A 20,832-nucleotide genomic window follows, 5' to 3' on the forward strand; every position below is an offset into this window, starting at 1 on the left:
TGTCACACCCAAGCCATTGCTTTTTCAAAGATTGAATATATATTTTAATTTGCTTGCATATATTTCAGAACATTGGTGACATAAACCAATGGGTGATGAAAAGAATGGGAAATGTTTAATGGCTTCCTCAATCCAGGTCCTCAAGGGCCGGAGTCCTGCAAGTTTTAGATGTTTCCGCCCTACGACGCACCTGTTTCATATAATCAGCTCATCAGCAATCTCCGCATAAGACTGATGACAATCCTGATCTTTAGAATCAGTTATGTTGTAGGACGGGAAAATTTTTAAACCTGCAGGACTCCAGCCCTCCAGGATTGTGGAAGCCTGGTTTAATACAATAATATTAGCTTGTATTCTCATTTTTTTTAATTTTTTTTTTCCAGGAAAGCTTGTATTTTCAAATGTGAAAGTCTAGAGTACAGGAACAAAAAAAGCATAAAGCATTTAAAAACTGCCCTTCTAAATCCTGATTAGTTATGAATGTGATGTGAATGTGATAATTGTGGACAGAGCTGGCATCCACGACGATTCAGTTAAGAAACTTGTCGAAAGACCAAAAAGCCGCAGTGACTTGTCTCGGCTCAAGTTGCTTGTGGAAGACAAAGAGTCCAATATAAAGACAGCCGTTTTCCACGAGTTGCGACTTTCTGTGTAATGTCCTTAGCATTGCATTCGCCGGAAAAAGTCCTTGGGCAAATCCAGTCTCTTCAAATATGGGAAATGTCAGTTAATCCTCGCCAAGTCTTAAATATCCCAAGCAGTGACCACGCATCAGTGCTGATCCAACTCAGCGCCCAACCACAATGCTTAATAAAACAGTACACAAAAAAGACTGGACAAACCTTAAAAGACAGAGCAGTCTTTGCCTGCTTTAGTGGCCATGGATCATCATATTAGATTTCGCTGGATAGATTCAACCAGATGAAAGTGAGAGCTATGATGGCCCAGCACAAGCATTGGTTTATAATTATGTGAACGGCAGTCAATAGATGCTACTATGGTCTCAATATTTTTTTAAAAACATTTTGCGTGTGCTCGGAGAGCCCAGCCATCCAGCCATCAATTTTCTTAACCGCTTGTCCTCACAAGGGTCGCGGGGGAGCGCTGGAGCCTATCCCAGCTAGATTCAGGCAGTAGGCGGGCTACACCCTGAATTGGTTGCCAGCCAATCGCAGGGCACACAGAGACGAACAACCACCCACACTCACAATCACGCCTATTGACAATTTTGAGTGTTCAATTAACCTGCCACGCATCTCTTTGGAATGTGGGAGGAAACTGGATAACCTGGAGAAAACCCACGCAAGCACGGGGAGAAAATGCAAACCCAGGAAGGCCGAAGCCCGGACTCGATCTCACGTCCTCTGCACTGGGAGGCTGACGTGCTAACCAGCCAGCCACCGTGCCGCCTGCTCGGGGAGTCTTTTGGGGTTATTTTTTATTACTAATATACACACATTTTCCTTCAGTGAAAGTCAATGGCAGTGGAAGTGGAATGGAGTGTTGTAGGCCTAAAACACAAAATGCCCGCCCTCCAGCCACCGACTAATATGCCCCAAAAGAGTTCAGGTAGGAAATGGAGATAACTGTTACAGTACACTGTGTTGTAAAATATGTTGATGTTCATTTAACACTTTAAACATATGTAATTTAAAAGGGAAGTCAACCACCCAATTTTTTTGACAATAATATGTCCTATACAGCTCCACTGGTCTAAATATGGTATTCTGGTTGATATTACATTTGTGGAGTATGACTTAAGCAGCAAAATCCAGCCGTTTTTATCTATCTCATTTTATCCATTTTGCCACTTGCTGAAGATGACATCAATGTTGCTCAGCTCTCAGGTAACAACCAATCACAGCTCAGCTTCAGAAAACAGGTGAGCTGTGATTGATAGTTGCCCTCAGCAACATTGATGTCATCTCATCTTCAGTCAAAAGCAAGGGGAAAAATGGCCAGAGATGGATAAAAAATGTCTGGATTTTGCTTCATAACTCATATTCCACAAATGTGATATTACCCGTAATTAGAATGTCATGTTTAGACTAGTGAAGGTCACATATAACATATTATTGTTAAGAAATTTTGAAGGTTGACTTCCCCTTTAATCATTATGTCAAAGTCATGATGTGTAATTTTTTTATTAATGTCAACCTTGAGTAATTTTTACATCAAACCCCTCTAAAAATGTCAAGACAGAGAACTCATTTATTTTATGTCTCAGTTATTGGATTTCATCATATCGTGCTGGTGTATTGTAAAGTTGCCAGTGAGTCTTTTCAGCTGTTTTTTTTCTTTTCGCATTTTCCCCTGCAATCTTACTCCTTGATCCATTTCTGTGTCTTATATTCTCAATCTGCATGAATAACATTGAATTTACATGACTGAATGCTAAAAAAAAATCCTCTACTGACAGAAAAGGAAATACTTGACAAAAGTAATAAACTGTGTGGCTGGAAAGCTAATTCTCTGGCTTCTTTTAAACTTGCTCAACCCTATAAGTATTGCCTGTGTGAAAAATAATAAAATAAAATAATAGAAAAATAAAATCTAAGGCCGCAGTTATTTTAGATCTGGCTGGTCAGACAAAGAATTAGTGGGTGACAAATCTTTTCGCTTTGCTGAGAATTTGAATTGTATAATATGTTTAACACCTTTCAGCAGATCCCACGTCCACGGTTGCAAGAAATAAAAGGAATGGCTGGATAGTGTGGAGACAACCTCTAATGCTGATCTTGGGAGATTAGCTTGTATTTTTCTGTGGAAAGGTTTTGAGGTTCAGGCCACAGGTATGTCAGAAAGCAGGCCATATTTCACAGTGTCTGGAGCTGAACTGTCCCATACCAGTTAGTGCACACAAATCCAACAGCAGGTTTCAGCAATTGTAAAATAAAAAACACTTTTTAATCTGTTGTTTGACATGAAAATACCAAACCGAAACTTAAATTAAATAGTAATCTAAAAATGTTTAAAAAATACATTTTTAGAAAACATTCCCCCAAACATTTGAGCGGTAAAAAAAATGAGAGAGAGATGAGAAACACAAGCAAGATTGACCTAAAATGACAGGAATATATTTTTAAATGTGTAGAGCGTTGGGGTCTTTTATTGTTTCTTTTGGTAAGGTATACACACACACGCACACACACAAACACACACACACACATTGAAGTGCATCTTTTCAAATGTCTTTTGCATTTTTACACGAGCATCTTTGTGTTTTGTCTTCATCATGTAGTGTCATAGATCTTTTTTGGCTTATTTTATTTGTTTTCGTCTGTCAGTCATGTTAAAATTATAAGTGGCTTAGATCTATAGAATGTGTAAAAAAAAGAAGTGGTTATTATGAAATGATGTATTTGAGGTTTACCATGTTGAATATGTTCAAAAGTGGATAGAGGCACACACGCCATTCGAAGAGCCACTGCATGCATTCGATAAAGTGGATCGTTTTTGGTTTCAGCCGCAGAATACATATAATGGGAAGCAAAACAAGTCCACAATTCCCACTTCTAACATTCTAATTGAACATTCCAGTGTGCCTAAAGCGTTGTTTTTATGAAATACAGGGTCCATGCAAACATCACGGCAGACATCAGTAAAGAACCCCTATTGAGGATTTCTTACTCAGTGTGACAGGCCTGCAAGGCAAATAACTTGTCTAAGGCCACTGGTCTTCAGAAACCACATTAAAACCTTTTTAAATATCCTCTGCCTCACTCGTACACAATCTATTGTGACAGCTAGATTATGAATTAATGTGGTGTGCTACACAGAGATTATGTTTGCATTTTGATTTACAAAGGAAAATGTATTCAATGTGCACAATATGTTTTGAAAGAACAGTTCAGCATTTTTAGTCTTATTTGCCTTCTTTGATAGTCATAAATTAAAATTAAAACAACAACAACTGCAAGCCAGTAGGTAAACTAGCTGTCAACACAGCTGTCTTCAATGATATAAAGTCCCATCCAAAAGACTAGACTGACAACATTTGAGTTTGACACCAAAAGATGAACATGCAAGTAGAAAAAACTCCACAAATTTAAAAATAAATTTGCGGTGGCAGTAACTGCTTAAATGATTTTGTTTATAAATGAAGTAGCACATATTACAATCATTTAAATGTTACACAAACATTGACATCAGCAGGGTTGAGATGAAAATATTTTCATAATTCTAATTCAATAATTGTAAATATAAATGATAAAGATTCTGAATTGTCTTAAAGTGCAATAAGTCAGGTCTTTCATAAATGTAAGAAAACACTTTTAAATTCATGTGAACAGTAAATTTCAAGAAAACAGTAAGATACAAAAAAAATCTTACTGAATTTGGCCAATTTTTGTGCAATGGCCTGAGACATTTTCCACCTCTCAGTTTCACAAAGGCTTGTTTTTCACACAAAGACAACTCTATGTCAGTTACACCTGGTTACACCACTACAATAAACAGGCAAAACCCAGATTTGAATCTTTTTCCACTGTTTGCTTCATAACACATGTCAAAATGAGTATGTGACATGATTTAAGGTTGACATCTGTGTGGTTTGTCGTTTGCATGCAATAGGCATTGAAAGGCAAAAAATTGTGCAGAAACGAGCGGATTTGAATATGGCGCTGTGACGTTGCCAAATGAAGTCGCTGGTGGTAATTGTGCATATTTAAATGAGGTGATATGGATATAATTTGTTGAGAAATTCCCTACTTCTATGCAAATGATCCTCATTGATCAACAGCGTCAATTCACAAACACCAGCGGTAATAGCCACATGCAGCTTGAGTGACAGTACGTCTTTTGAAAGTTGGCGCGCCTCTGTGGAAGCCTGTTCGTTAAAACAGTAGTCAGGTTTCCATCCAATTATTTCGATTTTTCTAAGAGAATTCACTGAAAATGCGCAAAACGGACATGCAACTTATGCCTGTTTCCATTTGTTCTTCTTTTGCGAATATTGAGAGGGGTCTCCACCACTGTAGGTGGCGGTATACATAATAGAGATCTGATCCACCAGTAATTTTTAGAAGAAGAAGACCAGGTGACTGCGCCGTGCGATGATGTCGTATAAGTTTGCTTTTTTGATAAACCGTAGCGTTTCTTTGCTGTTTTCCATCTAAAATTACGTTAATTAATTCCAAAAAGATTTGTTTCGTTGTCGCCCCAAATATACCTTACTTTATTGTCCGTCATTTCTTTGTGACTACAAACATACGTGTGACGTAATATCCGGTCAAGACGTGTGACGTGTATCCAGTCTTGCCAGCGGTTATTCGCAAAACCTGATTCCATAGCCAAAATTCGCATTTTCATTTTTTCGATGCGCTTCAAAATCCACCTGCTCTAAGCGTAAAAACATTTTTGCAAATTTTGGGCACTTTTTCAAATTTCTAGCATTTCCGTTCAGTTTTATTTTCACATTTCTTGAAAATTCAAATAAAATGGGTGGATGGAAACCCCACTACACGTAGATTACGTACTTTGTGCAGGGTGCATTTTGCGATGTACAAGACAGGACATACCTTCAAGCCCCGCCGCGATTGCCAATCAGCATAGGCATCATCATTTGCGCGTGATGCATTAACATTCCATTATGCTGAAATGAAAATCGACATGCACATATGTCTACGTATGCCCACATCAATCTTGGAAAATATCAAAATGATCACACCCTTTTTTTACGCTTAGTGAGAAAACACTTATGTCCATAAACTGTTTTCTGATAGTCCTGTTCGCACCTCCTCGGTCCAAGCTCACGTTCTGATAATTTCATCTTTCTCTCAACTGCTATTATTCTGCCATGGCATTCTTTGCGCAAATCCAGCATGGCCATGTTAAGTAAATCAGGTGCAAACTGAACTCAGCTGCCAAACTTTGTGGTCGTGTTTGCGCTGGTATATAATTAGAGCAATATCCTTTGTGAAAAGGTTGTTAAGAGCTATCAGCGGACGTAGTGCATTCTTTGTGGATTTGGCCCTCAGTGTGCAATTTGTGCATCTTGAGGCAGACTGACTGGCTGGTTCTCAGTTGTACTGATTTCCATGTTAAATTCAACTGCATGGTGACGGCTGTGTGGCTGTGTTGCTTAAAACCTGGAAATGTATTTGGAGCGTGTGTCAGGCCCCGTCCACACAAAAGCCAGTTTCAATGTATCCTCACAAGTTTCTTACCGTTTAGGCCGTTTGTCCACACGATGGCGCTGTTTCGGAGAAACCGATCACTTTTAAAACCGGGCTCCAGAGTGGAAAGATTTCAAAACGCGTCCCGTACATGTCCGTCTGGACACCATATGCAGGATACTCCTCCAGTGATGACGTAATTGTCGCAGCTCGATGACGACGCATTGTCGCAGATTGATGACGTATGCGTTGTCAGTCTGTCAACAACAATGACGGATAGCCGTGTCGTAGTCGTTTTGCGCAGCCTCCTTCACTTACTTATTCTTTTGCAGCAAAATATTTTGCTTCTTTATTCCCACGTTCAACAAGCGGTGTTGTACTTGAATCACCCGCCTTTGTCACTTCTTCTGTGTTCGTCTTTTTCATGTTGTTTCGATACATGCAAAGCCATGTTTGTTCTGTAGATTGCAATAAAGATAGGGGGGGGGGGGGGGTTCGTTTTCTTCGCTGATTCTTCTTCTACGCTTTCCGTTAACTCCCTGTGGCTGCACTACAGCGCTACTCCAGACTTGGCATTTACATTACAGCCGTTAAACGTCTTCAGTGTCTTCTTTTGGACACACGCAAGTCTTGAAATGCTTCTGTGTGTACGAGATTTGTTAGAGGAACGGTTTTGCTTCCGTCTGGACGGGGCCTAAAATTTTACATTGAACTAATTAACTAATCATTACGGGAACTAAACAATCAGAAGAAAACTGTTTCCTATATCGCAAAAGGAGAACACGGACCCAATCGAGCAAAATGTATTTACATATTGAATACTTTTCATATTAAAGTAGCACTTAGGAACTTTTCGACCTTAATAAATTATTTTCATAACTCTTCTGATGAAACATCGACTTAAAACTAGTTGAATGGTAGCTTTGCCTTGGCCTGAGGGGTCGGTATCATTTTTATTGGCACTAAACAACTTTGAGGAGGATGGTATTACTAAAGAAAAAACTACAAATGTGCTGACTGCTTTATGGCATACATCCCTTTTCCCATTTGTTACAAAGATAGAAGTCAATTTGAATGTCGACGCTCGATGTCATGAGCTCAAAAAACGACGCAATGCACTTGTTCTCATGTGAAATTAGGTCTTCTTTCAGGCATAACATTACCGCTTTTGTCCATATGGCAGCGCCGTAATCAACATGAACTGAAAGTTCCTTAGTGTTGCTTTAATGAGAAAATGAATCGTTCAAAATCACAGTTTTTTTTGACCAATGAAAAAAGCTCGGAAATTGCTAATTTTTGCATGGAGGCTGGGGGTTATAAACTCATGAAAATATCAGAGATTATTATTGTGTGTATTATTGCAGTGAAAAGATAGGAAGAAATATTTTGTTAAAGCTGTATTTTTTGAAGACATAGTTAGATCAGGAGTGCCCAACTGTTCCCAAATCCATCACAAGAGTTTTAGAGGGGATAAAAGGTGAGTTTTGTGTGCATGTTTATTGTTATATATCAAAAGTTGAACGTTTTTAAGGTTTTTTTCTTCAAAGAAAAAAGTAGGTCAACTGTTAGTAAAACTTCACTTCCTGAGCGTTCAAATAAGGTGCTGAGCTATGCCCGTAGCCCAGAATTTTAGCTCAATGGTAGTGCTCTGCGATACCCTGTCGCAGTTCGATCCCTAAATTGTACAGCATTATGTCATTATTACTTCATTTGTCAAGTAAGACTTCAAAAGAGAGTTATATTATTGTATTTTATTTTCTACACATACAGAGAAGGCATACATTAAAATATTTATAATGTTTGGTATCTTTGAGTAAACTGAGTATCATTGAAGTATCTTGAGGCTTGGCAGTGTCATTTTTTGGAAATCAAAATATGGCCACCTTGCATAAACGAAGTTCACGGGTGCTCAACTTTAGAAGAAAATGAGAGCGCTCCTCCCATCCAGGGTTATTATAGTTTTGGAATTTTTATTTTAGTTATTTTTTATTAAATTTGTGGTAGTTTTTATTAGGTTGTTTTTTTTTAAGCTTAGTTTTAGTTTAGTTTTAGTCAATTTCAGTATTTGTTTTCTTTTTTTTATGTCTATTATTTGTACGCAATATTTAATAAAAACGATGGTAAAAGGAATGATTTCTTACTTAGCGTTGCATTTCGGTTGAGTTACATGAAAAAGCAGGCGAGCCGAGCCATTAGAGCCAAAAGTCAAGCAGGCAAATTTGTCGCCAAGGAGCGACGTCATCTGAAGGTGCTTTTCTATTGGCTGCTGCTAGATGACATCACTTCTGTGTGACACACTTTCAAACGTCTTTATTCCGGTTCATATCGAAATAAAAAATACTTAAGATCACATTTAAAATCATCCACAAAGTCTCATGTATTAAATTAATTACCAAAGACAAAAACGAAGGACATTTTCGCTATAATTATCTTTAGTTTTACATTAGTTTTGTAAACATAAAATGTAGTTTCAGTTAGTTTTTGATTTCAAAAAGCGACAATTTATTATTATTTTTTTCCGTTTTTTCATTAGTTTTCATTAACGAAAATAACATTGTTTCCATGAAACCAAAGCAAACATTAACAACATACAAACTTATCATGCAGAAAAAGTCAATAAACTGGCAGCAGCCACTAAAAATTACACAAAGTTTAAAAAAAAAATGGTGGAAAAAAAAGCAGGTATAGGATTGAGAAAGTGTGATGAAGGCAAATGTATTTTCCAACATAGCAAAAAAAATGTCGGACCATTTTCCAGCTGGAAATAGTCTGGTTCTTTGGTCTAAGGCTTTTCCCCTTGTTTACTTTTTAACTGATCATATTGTAAGCACATGTTTATAATTTCGGTCTGCTCTGCTGCGCATAGTAATTTAGCAGGATTAAACTGAGAAAACACGTTTGGTGTCAGAAATATTAGCCAGGCCAACAGAGTCCTATTCTCCAGTGGGTGAGGCTTGAGAAAAAGCAGTCAGTCAGTGCTAAAACAGGCACACAACTGCAAAATGTGGGCTAAATTACAATTTATAGAGCGTGTTATAACAGAAGCTCACGGGAAGTTGGTTGCTTTTATTCTTCAGGTTGTTACCAATCACACAGATGTTACAATTTGGATAGATGTAAAAGACCTGCTGGGAGTGTAGTGGTTTACTCAACTGACTTTGAGCAATTCCCTATGTTAAAATGTAAATTCCATCAAAAATTGTTTAAGTTTTAGGACTTGTCACCTGTACATTTTCCTTCAGATTACAGCTGTCGGACTGCATTTCTAAATCGTCATCAATCTGAAAACATATTTTGCACTTAGACATTTGTCTATCTCCACTCATGTGGCTCCACCATGTACTCGGTCCAGTTCAAAGTGAAGACCTGAGGTTAGTTCATTGGCGTCGTTTTAGTGTAATGATGGAATATAATTTATAATCCTATATCCGAGGTCAAACCACATCTGGGGCTGCTGATGTTAGAGGAAAATTACCCCCACAAAAGGTGACCTTGCTGACCTAAACATAAGATTATTGTATTGCTATTCTTGACCAAAACCATCCAAGCATGCGAAAAGAAAATTTCAATCTTTAAAACTACTAACAAAAGTATGGTTGAATTTTGCAATTTGTGACATAAGGTTTTAAAGCCAAACTACCTGTAAATGCCATTAGCCCAGATTGTCTTCTTTTTCATTCATCTTTTGTTTTACGACAGCTTCCTGTCAAGAGGCACATGCCATCAGTCGGCAAGTGCTTTTCATCCATGCAATAGTGATATGCACTACATATATTGTGTTTGGACAGAGCAGGTGTAGGAGCACTTTATGACACTGACACAGAAGAAGTGAAGCACAGTAGGAGTTATCTGATGACTTATGATGGCAGACTGTCTCTCTCTGGGTAGAAGCAAACATGTGGTTTGCCTCTTGCCAACTCTTCCCTTCTCTTGCCCATACATCTTTATTCAATCTTTTGTATAGAAAATAAAACAGATGTTACAGTGATTTGCCCCAGTTGAAACCCCACTGGACCTATAAATCAGCTATTGAGTCAATACAAAAAACACATTTTCGTCAATAAAGATGATACATTTCAAACCTAAGTTATTGCTGTATGAAATTTTTTATTATGACTCAATGTGGAAATGTGTCCAAAACACCTTTAGGCGAGTCCAGAGCTCATGAAAGCTACATTTGGAAATGATTAGTTCAGCTGTGTGCAGTAGGTGTTTGCAAAATTTGTCAGGAAATTAAATTTGATGTGCAACTTCATTTATCTAGCACAGCAAAGATTAAGGCCTCATGTACACGTATCCCAAATAGGGGGTGTTAAATTGCATGTTCACTCACTCAAACAGATTGCTCACACTGTCGGCAGCAGGTGTAAAAGTGGTGTCGACTGCCGTTTTGAAAGCAGGGTTTTGCGCTTTAGGTAACAGTAGCTCTGATGGTTGTCACTAAGTGTAAAATTAAGTTTAGAAGCAATGTGATTGGATGTGTTAGTAGGAAGGGCAAGCAAGCATATTTCTGAGTTACACAAATCTATCACTCCGAGAATTTTGGTGATGCCAGCAACCACAAAACAGATGCTTTGTTTGATTTAACTCACACTAAGTGCGGGGCAATCAGTTGTGCAGTATCTGCCCATTTTGTGTAACAGTGCATTTAAATTTGAGGATAGCGCAACAAAAAAACCTGCTCTGGCAGAGGACAACATCAATTGCCACAATGGCCCAAATACAACCAGCTCTTGAATAAATGAATGAATGAATGGTGGAAATTATTCAGAAGCTCCAAAATTCCATTGATGAATAGATATCTCGTATTATTTTTTGTTTCTGGCATTTCATGAATGTTTACACAAGTAATAAAAAAAAATTGTTCTCTCCGTCGCCTCTCATTTTGCCCGTGCCTCAACGTCATGTTTACGCACAGCGTTGCCATTGGCACATGCCTTTCAGACGCGGTATTAGAAAGATGCTAAATTCACTATTTCAATTTTCTTATGTTTGATTATTATTTGCACATTGTGTGTGCCAAATTAATAGATTTGCATATACTCTTCCCAGAACATGCAAAACTTAAACTTGAGTTTTCATCATAAATCATGTTTGAGTATTTATGTATTTTTATTATTATTATTTATTTATTTATTTTTATTATTTTTTTTGGGGGGGGGCGGGGGGGGCTTGTTTTATAGTACAAGTAGATGATGTTGCTTTATGATATCCATGAACAAAAAAAATCAGAAACCTAAATGGACTAAAGAACTTTGGACCTGAAGACTTTTATCCCAGTCACACCAATCTAATATTAATGATATAAAATATCTTTCAATCTGTCCGATTGATGTTTCATGAGATTGAGGTCAGGGCTTGCAAATTCTTCCACTCTTATCTTAACCTCATTCTGATGCTGCAACAAAAAATGTTCTTCCCCAAAAGTGTTCCACAAAGTTGGAAACCTAAAACGTCCTGAATGAATTAAGAATCAATGGGGTTAGAACATGCCAGAAAACAAAATTATTAACAAAAATCCAGAATTTCCCCATTGTATGACTAATAAAGGCTTTCTCTAGTCTATTGAATACAGTATAGCATAAATTTGCAAGAATAGCTTTTGAGATTTAAGGATACGCTTGTTTTTATACTTTTAGAAAAATCAGAAATTGTTTCCTGGCACATTGTATTTACTTTGTACTGGCCAGGCTTCTGAAAGGTTCTAAATTACCATAAAAAAATAAGAGATTATGTACAGTCTCGACGTATTATCACAAATCTACAAACATTTTTGAACATTTTAATTTTTTACAAGCATGTAATCCCTGAAAACCGTGGATAAATCTGAATTCCTTTGGAGAAGACAGCAAAGTAAACACAGGTGAGTGATCTGGCTTTGCTTCCACAAACAAAACTCTCGTATCAGTAACAAATGAATGGCTCTGGTAAATAAATGGATCCAAAAGAAGTAGGAGGAGTTTGGAGTTTTAAATATTTCATTACATCCAGCATGCTCTCCGAAATCTGCTCAAGCTGTGAGAGAAATGTGTTTCCCTTCACAGGAGAGAAAAGAAATAGGTGGGTGGAGTGGCTCTGATTAGGCCACATGTTGGTAATTCACAACACATAAAACTCACACCTAATTTTCACACCTGTAGCTCAACATGCTCTATATCTAGTAACTCACTCATTCACACAGTTGAATGTGTCTTTTCTGTGGATTTGCTTCAACGTTGGACAACAATGAGTACATCACAGGAGAGGATCAGTAAATTGATGGGCATGCTGGGAATATTTGCACTCCATGTAGCCTTGATGTCTTTCTCACCCAAAGTGCTGATCACACTCTCTGTACCATTTGTCATCATGTTGACAAAACGCACCCCCACCCTCCCATCTGACAACTAAAAGGTGTTGGATGTGGATCTTTCCTACATGCCAAAAAGGCAAAGCTCCAGATGGGAGATATATGTCTTTTGACCAGGTGACTCACAAAATCAGATTGTGAATCATAAAACAAAAAAACAAAAAAGTATCTTAAAAGTGTTTTATGGTTTCTTACTGATTGTCTGTGCCAGTAGAAGAAGCCAAATCCATTGAATAACAAATCGTTTCATGGACCATCAATCATATCACCGGACGGGAAGAAAAATGTCTGAAATATTTCTGTACAAAAGTAACTGAGTAATGAAGAAGCAAAAAGAACACCAAAACATTATTTAACTAATTCGTTCTTAGCCATTTTTAATGAAATAACCCTATTCGCTCCCGGCTGTTTTACTGGATTTTGACTGATTTTGCAAGACCCACAGAATGTTGTGTTCTATTGCTATAAAAACATGGAACCTCCCAAAAGGAAGATTAGAGTATCTTCTTTCATCAGGAAAAAAAAGTATGTTTTTATCGGTTTCTATTTTGCAGCAATTAGCATTAGAATATAGCTAAATTTAATCATTATTCACAAAATTGTTGAAAACAGCATGGCCCTGGTTGATTTCTTAGACTCTGCTGCCAACTGCTGGCCATTTTTTGTGATAACTACCATTGCTTTAAGCGACCTCTTCAAGTCAAAGGTTGCATCAAAGCCTTCTGTATGCTCTAGCATTATATATATACATATATATGTTTTTGGGACCTCTGCAACATTTGAAATACAACATTTCATACGTTTTGGGGAGCAAATGAGTTAATATAGTAAAGTTTTTTTAATGACATAATCTAAACATCTTATGTTGCTGATTTCAAGATGTTTCCATCATTATTTCATTATAAAGTTAAATACTGTACTTGTGTTCTGATGTGTTTTGTTTCAATTCCATACTATATGCTTACATTCAAAACGCCTCTTAAAACCCATTTTTTATTCTTTGGCTTTGTTGTTGTTATTTGCTTGATCTCAAATTGTATTGCTTTTAAGTGCTTTATAAGTAAAGATATGTTGACTTCAGTGAAATTTATTTTATGCAGAAATCATGAAAATAAATGCAAATGAAGGCAAAACCAAAACAACAACCTAAACACAATCACCACAACATATTCTTTTTGTCAACAACCTTCTTCTGTAACACAGATGGCAACAAGGCTCAACATGATGGCCTCTGCAAACTTTTACCTCATTAACCTTTTAACAAGATACAACCTAACACCCCGCCTCTCCCACCAAGGCCAGGAGGGAAATCTGAGGTGATCAGCAAGGGTCAAAAGCGGAGCACACCACAGGGGACCAATGGCAATGTCTCAGTCTCATTTTCACACATGGTGCCTGCTAAAAAAAAACTTTACATCAAAGTCTTAGTTATCGCACCCAAAAGCAGAGATGACTCTAACATCTATACAAGATCATTCATAACAAAGTGGTTTTTTTTTCCCTTAAGATCAGGGGCGGAGCCTGAGCTTTTTCCATCACCACCATGCAGGTCTGGTTAGGCATCACTAGTTTGTCAGTCTGAATGTTGAAGTCTTACGGGATTCCGGCCTCGTTGTGTAGGCTGCCATGAATGCTGTAGTTCTTGGACCTCCAGTCCATAATTGTTACAGATGTTCTGGTACACTATTCCTGTTACCTGGTCGTGGTACTCCATATATGCCATGCCTGCCAACATCTTACACCCTGTTGTGATGTCCTGCATTGTCTATGGAGCTTATTTGCACAGCCTGTACCTGGGGTCTAGTGTTGTTTGATAGACCCTTGTCTCTGTTGACCTTATTTTTAAGGCCTGTCCTATTGACATGATTAGTGCCACCGTGCTGTTATTCAGTCCAACCTTTTATGTTTTTTCAATGTCAGCAACTTCTTCAATTTGCTTGTGGTACCTGCCATGCAGGGAACTTGTCATTCCATGGCAGCCCATCTGGCTCCTTCTCTTTACTGGGCTTCTGTTGCCAGAGACATTCACTAAGCAGGTTGTCCCTGGGGGGATACTTACTTATGAGAGCACTGCATGGTGAGAAAAAGGCTAAATGCTAATAAAATCCAAAATAGTATGGCAATTGCTTTGATATTTTTGGAGGTTGGTGTTGACGTGAGTAGAGATGTGCATGTGAATTTTGGTGATGATTCATGGCATTTTTGTGTGATCCAGTGACGTTTAGCTTTTGTACATTTACAGTTGAGCTCATAAATGTATATACCTCAAAGATATGCAAACTTTCAATCACAACAGTATATAGCATAAACATGTTATTTCATATTAAAGTATGTGTACTTTTACTTAATTATCACTTCTGGTTACTTAATTCATGACTGGTCATATTAAGTAGTAATGCAAACTTATGACTTAAACCACTCATGAACATCTCCTTTAACACTTGTGATAAACAGATAAATTGTATCCAGACATCAAGCAGGTGCCTGGTGCTCTGTCATCTGGCTTCACTGTTATTTCATCACCACAAAACTGCTCCTTAATGGCTGGCACTACCCTCCCCGGGCATTGTACCAGCAAATGAATTGTGTTGGCACTTTAAGCACAGTGTGTGTGTGTGTGTGTTTTCATCTGTGCCATGTGGGAATAGACTCTTAGGATGAATGCCATGAGGCTGAAATGTCCAAAAAAATTCAAATGTATCACCTCAAGCAAAATGAAAACAATGGCATGCAAAGTTAATTTTATTTCAGAAAAAGTACTGTACTGTGATTCTGGGTGTATAAATGTAAAGCGCTGCCACAGTAAATATTTCAGTTTAAGTGTCATAAGGTGTGTGCAGGCACACTATGTTCTTGTAAGAATGTCCAATAATGTGACATTTAAGCAATATATACAGTATTTTCTGGGAAGCAAGATGTTGCAACACAATGCACAATATTGTATAACAAAAACGTACTAAACTGAAAACATTCAAACTAGTGGTGATCAAAATTTGTAAGCGTAATTAGTCGCAGGACTTCAATAGTTAACTCGTGATTAATCGCAAATTTTATATCTGTTATAAATGTACAATAAAATATTTTTTTTAAGTTTTCATACTCTTAAAATTAAGTTAAAATTAAAAAGATGTACTGTACTGTAAAAACAAGTGTGATATTGATTTGTGAGGTCATTTTTCTGCCACTAGATGGCATAATTGCATTTGTAAGACATTGGTGACAGCTCAGTGCATTTTTCTTTTCATATTAAAAGCTATCTAATCCAAGGGTGAGTAAACTGGATGGCTGGTGTCCTGCAGGTTTTGGATGTTCCCAACCAGCTGCTATATGATCAGATCATTAGCAAGCTCTGCATAGGCCTGATAATGATCCTGTTGATTGAAATCAGCTGCGGAGCAGGGAAACATCCAAAACTTGCAGGACTCCGGCCCTCGAGGACCAGGTTTGCCCACCACTGATACTCTTTAACATGAAGTAACTTGTAAAATTCTGTATATTTTTAAAATTGTTAAATGCAACTTGACCCCAGTCTCGACAAATATATGCATTATTATCAAATTTATTACTGTCAAATTTTGACGTGTCTGTTGTGTTGCGACTGGAATTCCTCCAGTATAGGCTTTCCAAGTAAAAGGCGGTCATTATTCGCGCGTTTAAAAAATGTGTGGCGTTAAAGGAACTTTAAATTAACTCAAAATTAATGCACTGATTTTGACACCCCTAATTAAAACATTTTAGCATTAAAAATCAGTTTAGAATGTTTTGGGTGGGACAGATGTTTGAAACACACACAAAAAAGCAAGAAAAAAAGCTGTTGAGCTATTAATTTTAATTTCAGTTCATTTTAATTTCAATTTTACAGGAATTTGACTGATTTTGCATGGCCCACAGAATATTGTGTTCTATTGCTATAAAAACATGGAACCTACCAAAATAAAATTAGATTTTCTTCTTTCATCAGGAAAAAAAAACTATATTTCTTTCTGTTTTCGTTTTGCAGTAATTAGCATTAGAATGTAGCTCAATTTCATCATTATTCACAAATCTGTTTAGAACTGTGGGTAAATGAGCTTATTTCAACATGGCCCTGGTTGATCTATTTTGCTCTAATACCACGTGCTGGCCGTATTTGTAATAACTACCATTTATTCTCCATTTCTGCAATTCAGAGGCTGCATCAAAGCCTTCTGTATGCTCTAGCATAAATAAATAAATAAAAACATAAAAACGTATAAATACGTCCTTGGGACACTTAAAACATTTCAAATGGACCGTATGTATACGCTTTTGGGAGCAAATGAGTTAAATGTGGATTAAAGTGGCCGGAACGATAAAAAAGAATTGGAAGAGTTTTGAGCTATATCGTCATACTCAGTACAAGACTAGTGTGAAGCGCTGACAAAATTTACATGGCGGCGGGTTAAACATTGAGAACCTGTTTGCCGCCGATAAAATTCACCATAATCACCTTTGATTTACATGCCCCAAAATTTAGACATGGTTCCAGGAACTTCTGCCACCAAAATGTCACATGTGCCGGGCTCATGTCAAAGAAAAAGTCCTCTAGATGCGAACACACCCAGCATGGTGCAGAGAGATGATGAAGATGCGCTAGTTTTTACATTCAAGTGCAGCTGCACCATCTATGAAAATAGAGCCCTTTATGTCTGTCTTGCATGAGGTGACTCAGTGCATTTTTATTTTTTTTTTACAAAGCTCTAACAGAATCGGATACAAATTGTGCCCCTCTTGTGCCTTCAGACCACAGCAGATTATTCTCACATCATCAAACATAAGAGTAGACAGTCTCCGCTACTCATGCATATGGATCCACGCACGCACTAGCTAACCAGCCCCATATTGTCAGCTGCACTTCACTCCTGTCTATTACCACAACAAAGTAGTACCCAGTTAGAAAGTAATTAGCCAGTAAACATGTAAACTATGTGACTGCTCTCTGAAGATAACCAAGCCATGTAACTCTTGCTGCTAACAGCTGTTTACTTAACCAGGATTGCTGCTTGTGCAAGCTGGCCCCAATCCAAATAAAATAATAAGACAGTTACTTAATACGTCATTTTCAGTTATTTTCAGTTCATCAAATGTAAGAAAGCTTTTGTCACCGTTTTAAACACACTTTTATCCATAGCTGATGGTTACATTCACAAGGACAACAACAATGAACACATGCTGGCCAGTAACAACTATGCAGTGAGATGATATCATTGAAATTTAAGAAGTAAATATTTAGCGTCATAAATTGGTGTTAAGGCTGTGCTGCAGAACTACTTCAAAGATCAGCCCCCCTCCCACCCATGTGTGAATCTCATCTTGAGGGATTAGCTAGTGACAGATACTGAGGCTCTTTTAATGGAAAACAAAGGTGAGGTGAGCAAAACATGAGCGGACACGTGGACATGATGTATCAATTAAGTCATCCGATCTCCTCAGTTGTTTCCTTTAGTTTGCCATGAGGTTATTGCTTATTTCAATTGTGCACTTCACAGTCATTTTTGTTTTGTTTTTTTGTGGCCATTATTCAGGATTATATAAACAGTCCTTGACATACAGATGTATCTAATATATTATACCTTAAAATAACTTTGGTTTGATTCGAGTTTCTGGCTACCTAAAAAATCTTTTCACCCAACTCCACTCACCCATTTTATGTTTACCAGATGGTTGTGATCTGTTTGGTTTCCAGCTGACAGTGAGTTCATTGGCACTTTTTGTGTGTGCTAATAACAGACGTCCAAAATAATAGACGCAAGTTAAATGACAATCCTGCCAGTTCGAGGGACAACTCTCGTGACAAGTTGTCAGTCACCTGATCTCCTGCTAATATAAAGTACTTTTTTTTTTTTTCTTCAAGCAGTCGACTGCTTTTGGCTTATAGCTGAACTCATAGCTGTGATTATGAGGAAATCTGGTCAGGTAGAAAAAGGACAATATGCACCATGTAATATATTCACTACACTGAAAGACATTTTCTAAGTAGGGGCCGTAGAAACCAAGCATTTACAGGCAAGTTGCTTTAGCAGACTCACTTTGTTCACTTTCATTACATTATTGATCCAACAACCTTGGTGGATGACATTCTAAAACCAGGACATTGTAATTGGTCTGTTATGACTGAGAAAGCATATAAATATACTATCAACTCATAATATTACATGTACACATCAAATTGATTGGTGACTATTTTTGGAATCAGAAGTCAAGGAAAACTGCGTGTTCAACCACAAACAGAATGCTTATGATATCTAATCGTAATTAAAAGTGAAGACAATTTGGAATTTTGGTCTCCATTTTTAGCAAGAGATATGAAATAGACGCACATGATTAGCATGCCACATAAAATGCTGTGGTGGTAAAGATCTGGTCTATAGGCCTTGAGTTTGATGCTGGTCTGTGCATTCAACAGAATGATGCATGTCTCATATATTGACTCTCCCACTGTGCTACAGCCTTTGCATAATATTCTGCGTTCCCAACGCGCCTTTTATTCCGACCACTTAAAGCAAATGACCCTCCAAGACCTCTTTACATCTGACAAGCACGCTACGTTTCCCCTTTCTGTTACTCGCCTACCCCCACTTACTCTCTGAGAGACAATGAGCTCAGCATCAAGGCCCAGTAATGACTCCCAGCCTGAATCCTGATTAGAAACATGCCGGGTGCTTCTGCGCTCCGCAGACAGCCTCTTCACAACACAAGGCACAAGAGCTTTAAGAACAGAGCTGGAATAGACGTTGAAACCTCTCCCACTATTTCATTCATTGCTCCTGTACCAACGAGTCATTCATATAGTCCGAAGGTGCCATTACAACAATAACCTCAAACTCAGTCATAATCATAACGTAGACTCAATAGAGGCTGCATCCAGTCCCTAACTGGAGCATCCTGGTGAGTCTGTATTATTATTATTATTATTATTATTATTATCATCATTATCATTATTAATATCATTATTATTATCATTATTATTATTATTAATATTATTAATATCTTATTATTATTATTATTATTAATAATAGGAGTGTCAAATTTAGTGCGGTCATTTTGAGTTAATTTAAAATTCCTTTAACACCACTATTTTTTTTTAAACACGCAAATAATTACCACCCCTTACTTGGAAAGCCTGCATTGGGGGAATTCCAGTCGCAAAGCAGCAGACACATCTACGTCAAAATTTACAGTAATAAATGTAATAATAATGCGAATATTTGTGGAGACTGGGGTCAAGTTGTATTTTAATATTTTTTAAAAAAAGGGCAGAATGTCTCTAGTTACTTCATGTTAAAGATTAGATGCAACAAAAATGTCACCAATGTCTTACAAATGCAATTATACCATCTAGTGGTAGAAAAACGACCTCAACACAAATCAATATCACACTCGTTTATTACAGTACAGTGCATCTTTTTAATTTTAACTCAATTTTATGAATTATTATGAAATTACTGTGTCAATGACTAAAAGATGCAGCCATATTTCTATTAGTTTAACCCCCCCCCCCCCCCCCACACACACACACACACACACACTTTTATGTTAACAAGAGTATGAAAATTTATGGAGGGGGTGGGGGATTATTGTACATTTTATTGCTCATTTAGAACAGATATAAAATCTGCGAGCTATTGAAGACAAACCATTAATCACAATTTTAAAAAATTATTGTCTGACACCGCAATTTTTTTTCATTTATCCCTTCCAGCAGATAGATTAATTAAAACTCACACCACTAGTAAGCCACACAGATAGAAACTGTTTATTGCGTCACTTAATTATACAGATTTGTCACAGCTCCACATGCGGACCTACAACATCAGACAGTGAGTGGGCAGGAGTCGGGCTTACTGAAACCACCCTTATCTTTTCTTAATAGCAATATTTGGTTCACAAAATTACAGGCAAGCTCTGCAGAGAAAAGCTTTAATGCATCTGACTTATTTCCTCTCAATAACAAAAGCATTGCATGCTGAGCTGTATTTTGATGTGGTGTGTCTGCATAATTAGAGATTCCATAAAGGCAGGGAGATGGAGGCAAAAGGGAGTCATGTCCATCTGTCAAGTGTTAGGGAGGTGGGCACAGGGCTTAGCAAACATGATCCCATTGCTCACTGTTTTTAGGGCAGAAGCCACACAACTGATATTATTCTTGCACATAGTGCCAAAGTGTGTTTCCGCACACTGTCTCAAGTGGCCGCATGACGTTTAGAATTACTGTGTCTTGCAGATCGATGAGAAATGGGTAGTTATATCTGCATGCACACGGAAGAACACAATATAATGATATGGCAAACAACAGTAGATTTCATGCACCGCATTTGGAGAGTGGATCAAGGTGACATGGTCATTAGA

The 20,832-nt window shown here is 37.5% G+C and overlaps 1 protein-coding gene across 1 annotated transcript in view; it reads right to left on the reverse strand.

Moving 5' to 3' along the window:
- The window catches only part of rspo2 (R-spondin 2), a 76,058-nt gene that overhangs the window by 43,438 nt on the left and 11,788 nt on the right, over positions 1–20,832 (reverse strand). The gene's annotated exons all lie outside the window — the stretch shown is intronic.

Source organism: Vanacampus margaritifer, chromosome 9, assembly GCF_051991255.1.
Source record: "Vanacampus margaritifer isolate UIUO_Vmar chromosome 9, RoL_Vmar_1.0, whole genome shotgun sequence".
Lineage (NCBI taxonomy): Eukaryota > Metazoa > Chordata > Actinopteri > Syngnathiformes > Syngnathidae > Vanacampus > Vanacampus margaritifer.